This window comes from Myotis brandtii, unplaced genomic scaffold, assembly GCF_000412655.1.
Source record: "Myotis brandtii unplaced genomic scaffold, ASM41265v1 scaffold231, whole genome shotgun sequence".
In the NCBI taxonomy this organism is placed as follows: Eukaryota; Metazoa; Chordata; class Mammalia; order Chiroptera; family Vespertilionidae; genus Myotis; species Myotis brandtii.
The window spans coordinates 1,649,715-1,652,826 of record NW_005358689.1 but is presented as its reverse complement, the minus strand read 5'-3'; positions in this window follow the sequence as shown (position 1 = coordinate 1,652,826).

Genomic DNA, 3,112 nt, shown 5'->3' with positions numbered 1-3,112 from the left:
TTTAGATCCTCAGAAGAAAGCCATACGAAAGTCTAGATTCTTTTTTCATTCATTAGGGAGGGGGGTGGGCGTTGCAGGCCTGAGCCAGGGATTTGCAGTTTGGTTTCCATGGACACCTCCTTATTTTGGGTGTCCATTGCGGAAATTGAATTTGGAGGGGGACTGTGTTTGGTTCTCGCCCAGAAGAGCCTGTTTCTGGAAACAGACATTGTTCAACGAGGCCTGTGTGATGTGCCCTTTGCCCTTTCTAAGCCTCGGCCACCCTGTCGTTTCTCCTGCTTCGCTGTCCCCATTGGTGTGTGTGGGGTTGTGGGCCGGCCGTTGGCCTGGTCCCCACTGGCTGCCCAGGTGTCAGGCTGCAGGGCTAGGCGGCTGTCCTCCCGGCCTCGTCTCGAAGGTTCCTTCTGCCTCTAACACTTGGCTCTGGGCCCTTCCTTCAGCGCGACTACCGGTTGGTTTATTCCTTTTGGATCCAGGAGGAGGTAAAGGCCCGAGTTTTGCTCTCTGATCTTAATGCTTTTAGCATCTTGGAACCCCATTCGCTGAAAAAAAATGTATGTGAAAGTCAAAGGAACAAGCCACGAATGACCGGAGAAGGGGTGCGCGGGGTGCGGTGCTGGTAGGCCTGTCTCCTCTGCATCCCGTGGGCTCTCCCAGATAGGGTGGTGGGGTCCATGGCGTCACCGCCCCCCCCCCCCCCCCCCCGTCTGTGGTCCTCACCTGGAGCCATTCAGAAAGCCCAGCTGGGACGACCTGGGCTTCGGCAGGAAGTCCTTCAGACTCTCTGGTCCCAGCAGACGGAGACCCTCCGGAGAGGGACGGAGGGAAGCGTGTTTGTCCTGGGGAGGAAGGGAGGTGCGTGTCCCCAGGCCCTCAGCCTGACCCCTCCATCCCCGAGAGGAAATAGGGCCGAGGACCCCCGCTCTCTGCCCCCCCCCCCCCTTAGGGGCGCGTGTATGAGCTGCTGCTGCTGTTAGCGCCAAGACATGCCTTTCGTTGTGTGTGTGTGACTTTTCTTTTTGGGGGAAAACGAACTGATTCTAAAAACAAAAGCGAATGAGCTACAACGAATTCCATCCTGGGACATCGGTAGTCGATGCAAAATAGTCTGTGACAGTGGTTCTCAGCCTTCCTCAGGCCGCGACCCTTTCATACAGTTCCTCATGTTGTGGTGACCCCCAATTTCATTGTTACAAATTGAACATCATGAAAGCATAGTGATGAATCACAAAAACAATATGTACTTATAGATGTGTTTCCCGATGGTCTTAGGTGACCCCTGTGAAAGGGTCGTTCGACCCCCCCAAAGGGGTCGCGACCCACCGGTTGAGAACCGCTGGTCTATGATATTCGATGACAGCATTGACATATTTTCATAGAAATTCTCTTTTCGGTTCGCTTGCTAAGACTGGAAGGGGATGGGGAGAGCGGGTGGGTTGGGCTGGCCCTGTCTGTGCTGTGAGCGGAGGGGGGCCCCTGGCAAGTCCAAGTCTGAGCTTTCTGTCGCCTTGGCTCTGGGGTGAGTTTTCCTGACCTTTGACTTGACCTGAGCAGAAACCCAATCCGTTGCGCTCTCTGCCGACCCTCTGGGGAGTCGGCGCCAGCCTGGGAATGAGTGAGTGACGGGAAGGCTTTGGCGATGTTTATTTTTGTTTTGGGGGGTGAGGGAGTCAGCGACGAACCTTTCTGGTTGGAGAACAACATACCCGGTTTCCGCGATGAGATGAGAATGCGAAATATGTTTTCCTTCACAGACCTACCCCGTGGCTAGGCCCAAAGCATGCATAGACCAGCACGAGAGATGCAAATGCCAGGTGCACTTCTTGCGGTCCAAATGTCACCTTCCTTTGCTGCAGATTGTAAAACTGGGAGTGTGCGTTCGTGTGCTTAAAAGATGACGCATCTTTTCTTTGCCAAAGATGCAAATGTGAGGGGGAGAGATCAACCAAAGGACTCATATGCAAGCATATAGGCCTAACCAATGGACACAGACAACAGGGGGGTGAGGGCATGAGTGGGGTGGGGAGGGGGTAATGTGGGGATAAGGAGCTTAATCAATAAAAAAATAATTAAAAAAAAAAGTTGCAAATGTGTGCAGCCTGGGAGTCCAGGGCCTTCGAACCTGGGAGTCCAGGGCCTTCGAACCTGGGAGTGAGCCTTTTGAAGCAACATGGACCAAAGTCACGCTTTCAGAGTTAACGTTAAGGTTGCTGGAGACGTATCCAAGGCCCTGGGGTCACCAGGAATGATGTCATGTGCACACACAGCCTCGCATACCTTATGGGATCCCTGAGATCTGACCCGTCGCGCCCTCTCTCTCTCTTTCTTTCCGACTCTGCAACTTGTTTTAAAGCCACACATTGTAAACTTCGGTTTGACTCAAATCCTCTGTCCGCCCAAAGGGAAATGGATCCTTATTGTCAGGAAGTGTTATCTTCCAGGCTCGCATCCACCTGGAAGAAGGGGACATGGCAGAGAGGGTGAGGCGTGACCCCGGAATGCTCGGCAGGGTGGGTCGGGTGAGAGGCAACCTGGGTTTTGCACCCCAAGTTTCAAAGAGGAATAAATAGAGGACCACACGCAAGACCACGTAGCAAGGACTTGCCAGAAGTAGCAGCCAACGGGGCTGCCCAATACAGTGCCTTCAAAATGATTGTCTGTGTGAATCGCGTGCAATCTCACGTACCCATGAAGTGTAACCCGTGTGCGCACGGCCTGTCTAGGATGTGTGGCGTTAAGGTTCCGTAGGAAAAGGGCCTCCCTCGCGCTGTGGCGTGGACGGATCGGCGAGCTCGCTGGAGTCCTTGGCCTTAAGGGGACATAGGCTTGCAGCATCGGGCCCTGTGTTTGCGTTAAGCTACCGTATCGTTGACATCTGATCCACTGGTCCCTTCCTGTTTCTTTCCTACTCGGCAGCTTTGCTGGGTTTAACTGCTTCCCTCTTCTGCTACTTGGTATCCTTCCTTCTTTTGAAATAAAAAGATGAAAAAACTTCAAGGAGACTCGTTTTTATTTTACCCATTGCTCTTAACTTACCAAAGATATATGACATGAAAAAGTAAACGGCCCTAGCCGGTTTGGCTCAGTGGATAGAGCGTCGGCCTGCGGACTG